At 37.5% G+C, this 14,371-nt stretch overlaps 1 protein-coding gene across 4 annotated transcripts in view; it reads left to right on the top strand.

The window, feature by feature from the left end:
- MYOM1 (myomesin 1) overlaps positions 1 to 14,371 on the top strand; it is a 142,026-nt gene that overhangs the window by 8,314 nt on the left and 119,341 nt on the right. The window lies entirely within an intron of this gene.

The raw sequence follows: 14,371 nt of genomic DNA, 5'->3' as shown, positions 1-14,371 counted from the left end.
TCCCCTCGCGCGGAAGTTCACCACCCCTTTTTTATAGGAACCCAGTCAGCTAGTCAGCAACTCTCCTTGACCACACTGCCACCAGATTTTTCTTGAAGCATCAATATATGGGTTTCCATTGCGCTTCCTTTTATTTGCCCCTCTTTTGGAGAAGCCACTGAGCACCAAAATAACCAAGATTTAGAGCAAGAAACAGTAGATGGGCAGGAACAAACTCTAGGACAAAAAACCCTAGGGCATTCATGAATGCCAAACCTGGAACCTTACAGGCTCTTTAACTTGTCACTTAGAATCAAACAGAGACTCACAAGGGACTCTGGAAGACACCAGTTTGGGGATAAGAAAACTGGGACTTGAGTGACTTACCCAGGGAAGTCTGCCTAACTTTCAATTTTGCCACTTATCTACACTCATGTCAGGTTAATCGACTCCTCTCTATTACTATCCTAACAGTAACCTTTTTTGGAATTACTAGAGTTTGCAAAGAACGTGGTAATGCTCAAACTAATTCTAAATTCAGATACAAGATGCCAGTGCTAAAAATAGAGACCACTAAACACAGAAATCCTCACCTTTTATTGGTGGATCTGATTATAGGAAGGTCTGATGGGGCCTGAAAACTTGCTTCATCTCCCACTCCAAAATAGTTGCAAAAGATGTTACCAAAGAAATCTACTGCCTCGTGGACATTTTTGTGTCTTGATCTCAGCCATTGGTGTAGTTCAGTGTCCATTTTCTACATATCCATTTCCAGAGGTTATAATGGGGGATGAATAGCCTTTGGGGCCAAATAGGCCCATGTATACAGTGGTCCTCCCACATTCACAGTTTCACATTCCACAGTTTGTTACCCACAGTCAACCTTGGTCCCAAAATATTAAATAGAAAATTCCAGAAATAAACAATTCATAAGTTTTAAATTGCATGCCTCTTGAGTATGGTGATGAAACCTCACACTGGCCTGCACTGTCCTACCCAGAGTGTGAATCGTTCCTTTGTGTGTGTGTGTGTGTCCACACTGTACACAATAAGTGCCTGTTAGTCATTTAGTAGACATCTGGTTATCAGATTGACTCTCTTGGTATTGCAGTGTTTGTATTCAAGTAACCCTTATTTTACTTAATAATAACTGCAAAGCAGGAGTGGCGATGCTGGCAAGTCACTATGCCAAGGAGAAGCCATAAAGTGCTTCCTTTAAGTGAAAAGGTGTGTATATTTTAGAAAAAAACATAGTATACATAGGCTTTCCACTGGACATCGTAGAATATGTCTCCTTGGATAAGAGGGGACAACTGTACTTGCAATTGGGTTTATGACTTTGAATAAGCTAATTAACCTCTCAGTTTCTTCATCCAACAAATGAGAAAAATTAATGTTCCTCAGGTTGGAAGGTTTTAAAGATATAATCATAGTATTCAGCGTAATGGCGTTAAGTGGGGAACACTCAATGAGGTTTAGGTGTTGTTGTTTATTCCTTCAGTAAATATTTACCAGTTGCCTCATGTGTGCTATGTACTGCTCTAGGTGCTCAGAATAAATTACTGATCAAAACTGATAAAGATTCATGAGCTTATGGGGCATATATTCTAGCATATAGATGTAAGCCATAAACAATAATGTAATTCTAAAAAGATGTTAAATTGTATATTATGCTAGAAGGTAATACATGTCATGAAAACAATAAAATTAGAGTAGGGTAAGAGCTATCAGGAATGTGGGGTGGGGTGCAGGCTGCAATTTTCAATGGGGTGGTCGGGCCTCGTTGAGAAGGTGATATCTGAGCAAAGACATGAAGTTGCAAAGGGAGTTCGCCATTAGCGTATCTGGGGGAAAGGTACACCAGGTATCAGGAACAGCCACTGCAAGACCTGACAGGAAGGAACAGCATCAAGGCCAGTGAGGGAAGACTAGAAGGAAGAGATGTCAGAAGGGTAATGGACATAGCAGGGCCAATCATGTTGACCCCTGTGCACTGCTGTAAAGACTTTATTCTCAGTTAACAGGAGGAGCTGTGGCAGAGTTTTGAGCAGGAGAGGGGCATGATCTGATTTAAGTTATTTCAGGATATTTGTGGCTGTTGTTTGGAGAACAGACTGTGGGGCACGAAAAAGGCAGGATATCCGGTCCAGACAAGAGCTGGTGATGTGCAGTAAGAAAGGATGTGGTGAGCAATGGTCATATTTTTAGATCTATTAATTTTTGCCAAATTCAAAACTCCATCAATTTTTCACAGACCTCTTAAGTTCTGCTAAGTTCCCATGGAGTTTTGAGGCTGCAAAAAGATCCGTGTAGATACTTGGTACACAGTGGATCTTCTGAGACTGTATCTAGCAGTATGATAATGATAAAACTATTTGTTTCTACTCCATTGCCAAATATTCCAATGAAGTACTTTGTCCTGTTGTTACTGCTTTTTATGGTACTTAGTGAGAAAAGCACATGAAATAACCATAGTTGTATGGAGATTGAAAGCCAAATATAGATTCAGGTGGCTAAATCTGAATTATGTAAAACTACTGAACCAATAGGCTGTTATGGGAAATAAGTTTGCTTGAAAAGCTGCTATTATATCAAGGTTTTGTATTCCAGAGAGTTTTATAGCCTCTTCTCTAAATAAAAGTATTATTATTATTATACATAAGGAAAACTATATGTGTGCATGTGTGTGTATATCTGTGTGTGTATATATATATGTGCATATATATGTGTGTGTGTATTATATATATATATAATCTTCATACTCAATATATATTATGTACTTGGTTAAAAATCAGTACAGCAGGTCCTCAAATAACATCATTTCATTCAATGTTGTTTCGTTATAACATTGATGAGGAAAAATTAATCAGTTCTCAGCCAGAACCACATTCTGTGTGGAGTTTGCACATTTTCCCCATGTCTGAGTGGGTTTTCTCCAAGTACTCCAGTTTTATCCTGCATGCCAAAGATGTTCATGTGAGGTGAACTGGCATGTCTGTGCTGCCCAAGGCTGAGTGAGTGTGTGTGTGAGTAGCCCTGTGATGGAAGGGTGTCCTGTCCAAGGTGGGTTCCTGCTTTGTCCCTGAGGTCCCAGGATAGTCAGGGGCTGCCCATGACCATGCTTGGGAATAAGCAAGTTGGAAAATCATTATCTTACTTGTTTTTATTAATCTTTTTTAAATGTATGTTTATTTCAATGTTTAATATTAGAAGTGTTTGGCTCTTTATTTGGAAGTTTGATGATGTTTTTGTGACCAAAATTATGCTGTAAGAACTTAACTTTTATTTATATCAATTAACCTGCTGTAAAATTTTATTTTGTTGCATGCTATTTCACTTGAAGTTGTAGTTTCCAAGGCCTGTTGACCTTGTTATATGAAGACTTACTGTCTTCGGGATTTGTCTTCCAGAATTTAAGTAAGAAGAAAATGACAGTTCACATTACTTCCTATACAGTAGGAGAATGTCAGAGGAAAAATCTAATGAAAGTGAAAAAGCCAATTAATTCTTTAAAAGGCGGTTGAGTTATAGTCTGAATCCCAATGATAGACCCTGAGTCCCAGGAGAGAGCTCTCACCATGCACCAATCTCCTGCCACCACCTCACTGCTGTAATTGAGCAGCTCGTTGGCAGAGAAAGAACTGGGAATCTCACTTCCAGTAATACCAGCTTCATATAATCAGCAATTTGTAGATGCATAGAACTGTGGACTTTTAAAGCAGGAGGAGACCAAAACTTCATCTAATTCAAGCCCTCCCTTTTACATACATTCTAACCTAGACCCTGAAAGATGTGATTTATTTTCTGCTTCCTGTGCTTTACTCACATTGAAAATATTATTTGTCTGGTTATTCTGCAGGTTAAATTCAAGTTTAAATGATACAAGATACCCCTCAAATGACAATGATCTTCCATGGGCAGGTGGTCATGCTGTGAGAAGGAAGGCATGCCCTTTAGTAGAGTAGGAACAGAATGAGTCAGCCAAACTTAGAGGAGGGACAAGCAGTTACCTCCCTGGGCTTGGAGGTGAAATGTTGGCTCTGTGGTCTCGTAGCTCTGCACACAATGGGGTGTGACTGAGCTTCCCCGCAGGGTTCTCTGAATTCTGGAAGGCCAAGGGATCTTTTGCAACAGGCTTGACCTTTCCCATAGCAGCTTTTCTAGATGACATGAGAAATCAGAAGCACTTCAAATGAGGAAGGTAACTTTCATTAAATGTTTAGTAAACCACAGGGACCATCCCCAAATTGGAGTGAGATGTGGGTTCCTAGGCTGCTTTGTAAATAATAGGACTAATCTTTATAAGCCCTGGACAATCGTCAGTCTGCAGACTTAGACTCTATAAGGCACAGGTGGCAAACACAAGGCCCAAGGGCCGAATCCGGCCCATCACCTTATTTTATCCTCCTGGCACATTGTTTCTACCTGGGGGCAGTGCTGAGCTCCTTGCCCCTAGTTAAGGAGTAGTTAGATTTATACAGCCCTAAAATTACATTTGGCCCTTTGAAGGCAACCACGAGGCTGATGTGGCCCCCAGTGAAAACGAGATTGACATCCCTGCATAAAACATCTCCTGATACCATGGAGAACTGTCCTGCATAATATAATTTCTAAAAAATTATGGAGTAAACTCTTCCACTTCTGCTTAAAAATAGGTCATAATCCAGCCTGGTTAAATTGATTTCTGAAATAGTCAAAAATATGTAAAAATTAAAGAGTGGTATAGATAAGAACCATACAAAATGTAAATCTCTCAATGCTTTACCCAGCCACCCTCTCTAGAGCACATGACTGTTCTACATTCATGGTGAGAAGTGGTTCAGACCCTCATGGTACTTGCTTTTAGATCATGGCTATACATTAGCTGGGAATAGTTATTGAACAGTAGAATGTTACTACTCGATAGAAATTGAAATAATAAAAACAACAAATACAAGAAAAAATGGTGGCTATATTTCTATTTCCTTAGCTAAATTAAAAAAAAAAAACTAAAAATGAGATAGTTTTATGGGCAAAAGACTGACATGGAGAGGGGAATAAAAACTAAGCCTGCACCAGGGCTTATCCAGGGCACCCTGGCACCAGCAGCAGTACAACCCAGGCAGGTTTGGAGGGGCTCCCTGAGGGCCTACATTTTCCGGACAAATTCAGGATCCACTGTATAGTTGCTTTGCTCCAGTAGCTGGACAGGATGGACAAATAGATGCTGATGAATTGCAGAGATTCCTGACACAGTCAGGCATTGATGGAGGCTGTAAATCTTTTAACCTGGAGACTTGGCTTAGGTACGGTTTCAATGCTGGATAGAGATCTATCAGGCACAATAGGTTTCAGTGAATTTAAAGAACTTGGCTCTGTACTGATTTGCTGGAGATAGCATTTCATCAGGTTTGACAGCAATAGTGTGGAATAGTGGATCCTCAAGAATTGTAGAAGGCCCTGACAACAATGGGATTTTGGTTGAGTCTCCAGGTTGTGATTCAATTGCAAAACAATACAGCACCATGCAGCACTTATGGAAAGATCACCTTCATGATTACTACATCACCTGCTGTGTCAAGCTGCTAGCTCTGACAGATAGCTTTTGAAGATGGGATACTCAGCAAGGTGCTGTGAATTTCCCATGTGATGATTTCATTCAGTGTGCCATGGCTATTTACATCAAGAGAAAGATGTGTGAAAGTAATTGACATTCCAGCTGGAGTTCTCTCTTGCTCTTAGTCCATGCCTTCAGTAATGAGTGTACATTTGCATCACCACTCTTCCTTAATAGCTACTGTAAAGTTGTGCTACTTTATTTACATCTGAAGTTTTGTTTTCAGTTTATATATTAAATTTTTTGGAATTTTATTTTTTTAAAAGATAAGTGTACGATAGATAATGCAAAAAATAAAAATAAAACACAAGAGATGTTTATTTATTTTGACACTATGTATCTATAAATTTCAAGAGTGATGTTGGTCAAACTAAATTCATGCTTGTATCTTACAAGTAACTTTTTCTGCATAGTGTATTAGCAAAAGATGGGCTCTTCTCAGTTCCCTACTTGTCCACTAACTTTGGTGTTCTCCTGAAACCTACATAAGTGTGCAGATTGGGAAACCAGAGAACCAAAAAGTCAGTAGAGAGTGATGAGCCTGATAAGATGCCAATATCAAAGGATGAGCATAGAGCGAAACTACTCTAACTCAAAAGTAGGTCCAAAATAACTTTTTCACAAAAGCCTAAAAAATGTTTTCTCTTTCAAGAGGGGAAAATGTGGTCAATTGAAAAGATGATATAAGAAAACAGGATGCAAACTTCAAATGCTGGTTCCTGACTCTCCTGGAGGTTCTGGAGGTGAAAGAAATGGAGCTTCAGACACCAGAAGCCCTGGGAGGAGTGGCTGACCAAATGAGCAGTGACAACCAAGAAGGGCTATTCTCGAGAATCTGTCCTATAGTTCACTAAAACTGAAACTGCAAAAGACACTGGAAATCGTGCTGCCTGTCACTTGCCAAACCCAATAAGCAGAGACAGAGATTGAATCTTTTTTTTAAAGATTTTATTTATGTATTTTTAGAGAGAGGTAAAGGGAGGGAGAAAGAAACATCAATGTGTGGTTGCCTCTCGCATGCCCCCTACTGGGGACCTGGCCTGCAAACCAGGTATGTACCCTGAGTGGGAATCGAACCAGCAACCCTTTGCTTTGCAGCCTGGCACTCAATCCACTGAGCCACACCAGCCACTGCTCAGAGATTGAATCTTTATGGGCACTTTATTCAGATGGCTAGTGATGTAAGAAGATGGCAGGTTTGCACCCTAAAAAAAACTGCCTTACATTTTCTTTCCAGGCCAATGTTTTTATAACAGGGAATAAACAAGGTGTGATGAGGGGCTTTAAAATTCAGGGAGTATTAGGTGGAAGAAACTGTAGCATTCTTGTCCTGGGCAGTTAGCTGTTCCCAGGGACTGGTGGTCATCCGTCTCTCCTTGGAACAAAATGGTCTGGATGCCTCCACTTGTCCATAGGCGGTAATCTTTAGTAGTGCCCCAGGAGGTAGGCAGTCTTTTCAGGAGCCAGGATGGGCCTTATCTGTAGTTTCTGAAACAATAGCTTCAACATATGCATTACTTACTAGATTTATAAGTATTTACCTTAAATTAAAATTTTCCAACTCTTGAGTCCCCTATCAAAACCACTGCCTCTTCCTCCTGGTAAACAGCTAAGCATTTTGCATTTTGTTTTTAAGCAACAGCACTAAGTTGTAAATATATATAACATTTGGCTTTAAAAGAAAAGTTTTAGAATAGTAAAAATGAGCTCAGCTCTTTTATGACCACTCAGTAGAGTCTAATGGAAACACATGGATAATTCAACAATCAAAATTAAGCTTTGTTTTAAGTTTTTATACTTACAGCTCATCCTGAGATATCCTACCCATCTTTTAATGTCTAGCTTTTCACAAAGGATTCTCTGTTAACCCAAGGCAAAAATTCTTTCTCAAGCCTATGAATACTCATTTTGTTTGTACTAGTCTTTCTGCTTATCTGCCTACCTTCCTTCTGTCCTTCCATCCTTTCTACCTTAATTAACATAATACAATGTGTCAGGCCTGGTAGCATTTACTGCCCTACAAGATGTAAAGCTCTCAGAAAATAAGGGTCTTTATCTTCATATCTCCCTCCCATCCCAGTGGTAACCACCATGTTTTTCACACAATGGATGGGGAATAAGTTTCTGTCAAATGAATGAAATTGCTATGGAAAGTTCAAAAATAAAACCTGACATTTCTGTGATACGGTAATATATAACCCAGTCTGAAAAGCTATTGTTCATAATGTTTGAAGTCAACTTATTCCCACTTCTAAAATATCAGCTGGATTGTATGCTAAATTTATGTTTAACTTTATAAAGAACTACTCAGTTGTTTTCCAAAATAGTTATATCATTATATGTTCCCATAACAATGCACGAGGAGTCCAGTTTATCACATTCTTGCCAACACTAGTTGTTTTGTCTTATTTATCACAGTCATTCTAGCAGGTGTGTAGTAGGATCACATTGTGATTTTAATTTGCATTTACTTAATGACTAATGATGTTTACATTGTTTTTAAATGTTTTCATTAGCCATTTGTATATCTTTGAGGGAGTACTTATTCAAATCTTTTGCCCATTCTATTTTTTTCTGCTTATTATTAAGTTGTCAGTTATTTACATATTTTATATATAGTATTTTACTAGATGTAAGCTTACAAATATTTTCTTTTATTATGTGCCTTGTTTTTTCATTCTCCTAACAGTGTCCTTCGAAGATCAGAATTTTTAATTTTAATAAAGTTTCTTTTTATTTTTCTTTTTGAATCATGCTTCTGGTGTTATGTCTAAGAACTCTTTAGCTAACTCACTACCATAAAAAGTTTCTCTTGCCTTGACCAGTATGGCTCAGTTGGTTGGAATGTCATCCCATGACCAAAAGGTTGCAGGTTTGATTCCCAGTCAGGGCACAATCTAGGTTGTGGTTTTGATCCCCAGTCGGGGTACTTACAGAAGGCAACTAACTGATGTTTCTCTCTCTCTCCCTTCCTCTCTCTACAAGCAATGAAAAAAAGATGTCCTTGGGTAAGGATTTTTAAAAAAGAGTTTCTCTTCTAAGGGTTTTATAATTTTAGTTGTTATATTTAAAAACATCTATTCTGAATTATTTTTGTGTGATGTTGGTAAAATTATAAATTCATACTTGCACGTATTGTCTCAGCACCATTTGTTGAAGGTTCTCCTTTCATCTATGACCTTCCTTAGCACACTTGTCAAAAATCAATTGACCATGAATGTAAAGGTTTATTCTGGACTCTCAGTTCTGTTCCATTGATCTATGTACCTGTCCTCACACCAGTGCCACAATGTAATTTTGCTCTGTTGTTCCGCTATTTTCCCTGGCTACAAACTACAATAAAATGTTGAGTACAAGCAATTGAATAATAGCCTTGTTTCCAGCTAAGGAGAAAAGCATTTCGTTTTTTAGTATAAGTTACGACATTAGCTGTGGATTTTTCATAGATGGCCTCAATCAGGTTGAAGTTCCCTTCTCTTCTTATCTTGATTTGAGGTTTTTTAACATGAATGGATGCTGAAGTTTGTCAAGTAATTTTTTCTGTATCTATTAATTGATAATGTGGTTTTTGCTCTATTAATATGGTATACTATACTAATAGATTTTTTCAACTGTTAAATAAACCTTGCATTCCTGGGATAAATTCCACTTGGTTTTATATGTTGCTATATTCAGTTGGCATGTATTTTAAAAGGATTTTTGCCTCTATATTCATAAATAATATTGATCTGTAGTTTTATTACAATGTCTTTATTTAGTTTTGATTTTAGGTAATATTGGCCTTATAGAATGAGTTGGGAAGTTTTTGAAAAAAGTGGGAATGATTGGTATTGTTTCTTTAAATATCTGGTGGAGTTCCTCAGTGAATGGGCTTTTCATGGTGGGAGGATTTTAAATTACTAATTCAATTCCTTTAATTTTTATTGGTCTGTTCAAATTTATAAACATTTCTTCTTGAATAAATTTTGGTAATTTTAATTAATAGGAATTTTTCCATTTCATAAGCCGTCTAATATATTGGCATGAAACATCTATACAATTTCTTTGTGAGCCTCTTAATTTCTGTAGGGTTGGTAATGTCTCCTATTTCATTCCTGATTTTGATTATTTGTGTCTTCTCTCTTTTTTTGTAGTTAATCTGTCAGAAAGTTTTGTCAGTTTCTTAGTCTTTTTTAAATATATTTTTTAAGATTTTATTTATTTATTTTTAGAGAGGGAAGGGAGGAAGAAAGAGAGAGAGAAACATCAATGTACGGTTGCTGGGGGTCATGGCCTGCAACCCATGCATGTACCCTGGCTGGGAATTGAACCTTAGACACTTTGGTTTGCAGCCCACACTCAATCCACTGAGCTACGCCAGCCAGGGCAGTTTCTTAGTCTTTTGAATGAACCAACTTGTTTCACTGATTGTATCCATTGTTGTTCTGTTTTCTACGTCATTGATTTCCCCTCTAATCTTTATTATAACTTCCTCTGTTTCATATCTTTTTTTAACTTCTTAAGGTGAAAACTTAACTTATTAATTTGAAACCTTTCTTTTTCCATAGAAACACATAAAGCAACAAACTTTCCTCTAACTGCTGCTTTAACTGTACCCTGTAAATGTTTATATGTTGTGTTTTATTTTCATGTAGTTCAAAATATTTTCTAATTTCCCTTGTGATAACTTTTTTGACCAATGAGTTATTTAGAAGTACGATATTTGAGATTTTCTAAATTTCTGTTGTAGATTATTATTTATATAATTTTTCTGTTGTCAAGGATTATATTTTATGTGATTTAAATGTTTTAAAATTGATTGAGCATGTTTTGTTGACTAGCAGGTGAACTCACCTAGCGAATGTTGAAGAGAATATGTACTCTGTTTTCATTGGGTTAAGTGTTCTAGAAAGGTGAGTTAGGTCAATTTGATTGATAGTTATTGAAATTTCCTATATCCTTGCTGATTTTTGTCTAGTTGCTCTATCAATTTTGGAGAATGAAGTATCAAAATTTCAAACTATTTTTAATTTTCTATTTTTTTCTTTTAATTCTGCTACTTGTTGCTTCATGTATTTTAGGGCTCTTTTCATAGGATTCTGCATATAAATTTATAATTATTATATTTTTCCAAGTAATCAACCCTTTTGTCATTGTGAAATTTCCCTTTCTGTCTCTTGTAATATGTCTTGCTTTGAAGTATATTTTGTTTGATCTTAACAGCACCCGTGGTTATCATTTGCGTGGCATATCTCTTTTATCCTTTTCCTTTAACATGTAGGGTACTGTATGCAGGTACAGAAAAAACAGTGTGTGTAGGGTTCAGCATTATTCATGATCTGCGAGGATTCTTGGAACGTATCCTTCATGGATAAGGAGGGACTACTGTTTGTGTCTTAGGATTTGAGTATGCCTCTCATAGCATCATTTACTAGAGTTTTTTTTTAGAATTCTAGTTTGACTATCTGCCTATTTCTTGGAGTTTTTATCCATTCACATTAATAAAATTACTGATACAGTTGGAATTATGTCTGCCACTTTTGTTATTTTCTGTGTGTATCTCATGGGGTTTTTGTTTGTTCATTTGTTCCTCCTTTACTGCCTGTTTTGTGTCATGTCAGTGTCTTCTGGAATGCATTGTTTCTGATGAAAAGCCAACCATTAATACATTTTTCCCTGTATATAATGCATAATTTTATTCTTGCTGCTTTCAAAGTTTCTGTCTGGCTTTGGCTTCCAGTAGTTTAACAATGATATATCTGGGTGTGTGTCTGTTTGTCTGTATCTTACTTGGGTTTACTGAGAATCTTTAGATCCATAAATTAATATTTTTCAGCAAATATGGGAAGTTCTATGACATTTTTTCAAAATACATTTTCCTACCTTTACTCTGTCCTCTGTGTCAGGTACTGCTGTTATTCATATGTAGCTGTGTTTTATTTTGTCCCACAGATCTCTGAGGCTCTTTTAATTTTTTAAATCTTTTTATCACTCTGATTTTTAGATTGGGTTATTTCTCTCTGCAAATTTGCTGATTATTTTTCTCTCTAAAATCTGCTGTTGAGTCCCTTCAATAAATTTTTCATATAAGTTTTTTCACTTTTAAACTCCCGAATGTTCATTTGATCCTGTTCTATAATTTTTCCTTGTTGATATTTTATTTTTTGAAAATCACTGTTGTAATACTTTCATTCAACATTTTTAAGCATGGTTTTTAAAATTAGTGTTTAAACATATTTATAAATGCTACTTTGAAGTCTTTGTCTGCTAAATCTAACATCAGGAACTACCTAGAGAAAATTTTTCTTTACTGCTCTTTTCTGTTGGTGCAGGTTACACTTTTTTATTTCTTGGCATATCTCATAATTTTTGTTCTTGAAAATGGGACATTAAATATCAATACTATATTGTAGTAATTATGTTTCTGAATTTCCCCTAAGAGTGTTGCTGCTATGGTTTTGTTTGTGTTCACTAACTTGTCCAAACACATTTGTAGAATGTTTACCCACCGCTTTGTGGCTGCTGATGTCTCTACTCTGTTTTAAAAACTATTGTTCTTATTTTCAAGCCTGAATTCATGGGGATCACACTCACAGGTTAATGGTTGATGAATGGTCAGATGTTGTGCACAAGCATCTTAAGCCAGTAAAGCTTTCACCCTCTGGCCATAGACTGTGTGTGTGTGTGTGTGTGTGTGTGTGTGTGTGTGTTGGGGAGCACATATAAAGTTCTAGTAATTTTTAAGTGTGTTCTGGCTTTGCTTACCCCCAGACTCTCTTGCCTCCTCTGCACATATACACAGGCTTACAGTGAGTCAATGATGTGTGGGTAAATTGGGCCCTCTCCAGATTTTCCTGTACAGCCATGTGGAGAGCTTATTACGGCCCCCTATGATGATCTTATTTCTCGGGTTTTCCTGTTAAATTTCTGGATGATTTTCCAGTCTACTGCTGGCCCCAATTATGATCGTAACCTCTGGTTAACTCACCTGCTGGTCTTCCCTTGTTTGTTTGCACTTAGTTTGCTACTATTACTCACAATGCTCCTGGATTTGAAGTTTTATCATGCTGTTCTCCACATCAAATTAGCCCCTGCTGGCAGTGAACATTCTGATTTTCACACATTTCCCCACCTAGGTAGAACTACCTTATGGACTGACTAAGCTGGAGGAGGGGGATGGGAAACTAGGCAGAAATGTCACAGATTCCTACTGTTTATATCTAAAGTTCAGTAACTTTTTAAAATTAAAAAAAACTTCATCCAAGGATATATTTATTGATTTTTTAGAGAGAGAGAGGAAGTGGGGGAAGAGAGAGAGATCAGTGTGAGAGAGAAACACAGATAGTTGCCTCCTATACACACCCCAACCAGGGATCGAACCCACAACCTAGGCATATGCCCTGACTCAGGATCAAACCCACAACCTATCATCATTGCACTGCAGGACACTCAAACCAATTGAGCCACCTGGCCAGGGCAAGTTCTGCAACTTTTTTGGAATAACCACTTTTCTCTGTTTTCAGAGTCCTGAATGGGTTGTTTTTGACACTAGTGTCTAGTTTTATCACTGCTTTTTAGGAAGAGAAATGGTTGAACTACTCACTTCACTACACGGGAAGTCCTGCCCCTGGCCTGGTCATTTTTAGTAGCTTCTCAGCTGACTCTGATGTGAGGCCAGAGCTGACAATCCCTGAGCTAGGGTATGATTACAGGTGGATGGATTCTGAATTTACTGTATTCAGTAAACATTTATTGAACAATGTCAGGCACTGGAGACAGTGTGAGGATGCAAAGATGCATGGACCATCTCTCCTCTTTAGTGGTTGCAGGTGGTGGGAAAGGTAGAGGGAAACCAACAATGCAGTACAAACATGAGCACAGAGGGACCTGTGCAGCCGGGTGTGTGCGAGCAGGGTCAGCAAAGAACAACACCCACAACCCACTGTTTCTCTGAAACACGCCGATAGGTTGTCAGAATATTTTCAGGAAGTAATGGCCATTAAGCAAACCCATACTTAAGTGTGAATAAATTATTCATCCCGGGGAACCTAGGACACTTTCCCAAAATTATATGGCAATTGTAAACATAACTTTGAGAAATGAGTATTGAAGTTCATGTAAAGTTTAGTGAGTTTCTTATGCTCTATTTGTTTTGTAACCTCAATTTACATGAATAAATTCAGGAATAGCAAATCCACCTCCTAGTCATTATGGGTGACGTGGCATGGTATCGGGGTCTCCGGAATGGAGAGCCCACAAAGGCATACCACAGAGGTGTAGGGAGAGATATTAGCACCTCTATTTTTCAAAGAAAGTAAATTTGGTCTTTAAAATTTTTCTGTTGACTGTTTCAAAAAGTAAGAATATTGGGGGGAGAAAACTGTACTTGAACAATGATTGAAATAAAAAAAAAAGGAAAAAAAAAGGAAAAAAAAAGTAAGAATATTTATGCAGTAGTATATGCATGGAACTTATAAATAAACAAACATATATAAGTGGCATGCCTCAAATATTGTTGGATCAAGAATACTCTGTCACTAGTATTAGTAGAGCGAATACTAACCTAGATAGGTGCTAGTCTTAGCTAGGTCAGCTGCCAGCCGGCTGTGTGAACATGGGCAGTTCCAAAGATGCTGCAGGTCTGCCATATCTGTAAAATGGTATAAGTGCCCTGAGGTTCCTTCCAGCTCTGGAGTCCTGTAAGTGGCTTTGTTATTGCTTTTCTCATCAAGAATAATGATGAGGTTGTAAGAGCAGGTTATCTTTTTGTTGTTGTTCATCATCTGAATTGGATGCAGGTGTAAGCCTATTTCTTAG

The sequence above is a fragment of the Phyllostomus discolor genome, chromosome 9, assembly GCF_004126475.2.
Source record: "Phyllostomus discolor isolate MPI-MPIP mPhyDis1 chromosome 9, mPhyDis1.pri.v3, whole genome shotgun sequence".
Classification (NCBI taxonomy): domain Eukaryota; kingdom Metazoa; phylum Chordata; class Mammalia; order Chiroptera; family Phyllostomidae; genus Phyllostomus; species Phyllostomus discolor.
The sequence above is the reverse complement of the archived record's forward strand: the minus strand, read 5'-3'. Positions and strand labels throughout refer to the sequence as shown.